Source organism: Sinocyclocheilus grahami, unplaced genomic scaffold (genome assembly GCF_001515645.1).
Source record: "Sinocyclocheilus grahami isolate Dianchi unplaced genomic scaffold, SAMN03320097.WGS_v1.1 scaffold3.1, whole genome shotgun sequence".
NCBI lineage: Eukaryota > Metazoa > Chordata > Actinopteri > Cypriniformes > Cyprinidae > Sinocyclocheilus > Sinocyclocheilus grahami.
In genome coordinates this window covers 6259503-6260352 of record NW_015505182.1, presented here as the reverse complement: position 1 = coordinate 6260352, position 850 = coordinate 6259503, and positions in this window count along the sequence as shown.

Here is an 850-nt window from a genome sequence, read left to right as displayed (position 1 = left end):
AGCGATCACATCGTTCTGCTCCTGACTACTCTACTGAGAGAAGAAGACTGAATGAGTTCAGCGTGCTCTTTGAGAGCTCTTCATGTTGGCAGTACGGCGCTTCAGTGGTGGTGGTTTCCCGTGTTGAGTGGGTTGCACACATCAGGCTGCACTAACCCGTTTGTGTTGCAGGCAGCCATCTCCCCTGTGCGCCTCAGCACGCTAAAAGAGCTATTTCCCTAAAAGAGCAATTAGGGGTGCGTCTTTTTAAAGACGACGTTGCGTGGCAAACTTGACGTTACGTCTTTGTAAAGACAATGTGGGTCTTGCTATAGACAACGTATCACCCGGGCATTTCTGGATGCGGTCGTTACCTGGTGCTGGGTGATGGTCACGATCGCTGCCTCACGTGCCTGGGCATCTAGCATGCTGAGGTGATGTTTGTGGATGAGTCATGTTTTCATTGCGGGAAGATGTTCATCTCGGAGGCATCGGAGGGTGAGCCAGAGCTTTCTGGAGAGGAAGATTCGGCTGCGCTGCTCTCCTCCGGGACTGTAGCAATGCCTGAATTGGATCCAGAAATAACGGCAATGCTTTCCCCGGCCGCCGTGGGGGTAGGGCTTGAGTGGAGACTTCCACCATGGAGCCTGTCGCAGGGCAGCCGCCCCGCCTGTCCAGGCCCCCGCCAAACCTGGTGGCAAGCGAAAGAGCAAGAGGCCCTGAGACGGGCAACCCAGAGGTGGAGGGACCTGCTCTTCGGGAGATGGTGAGCGCATCACTCCGGAGGGCCGGGCGGAGAATCTTTTTGTTTTTTTCAGCCACTGATCTCTCGGTCGGTGGTACCCAAATACTCGACAAAGAGCAATTTACT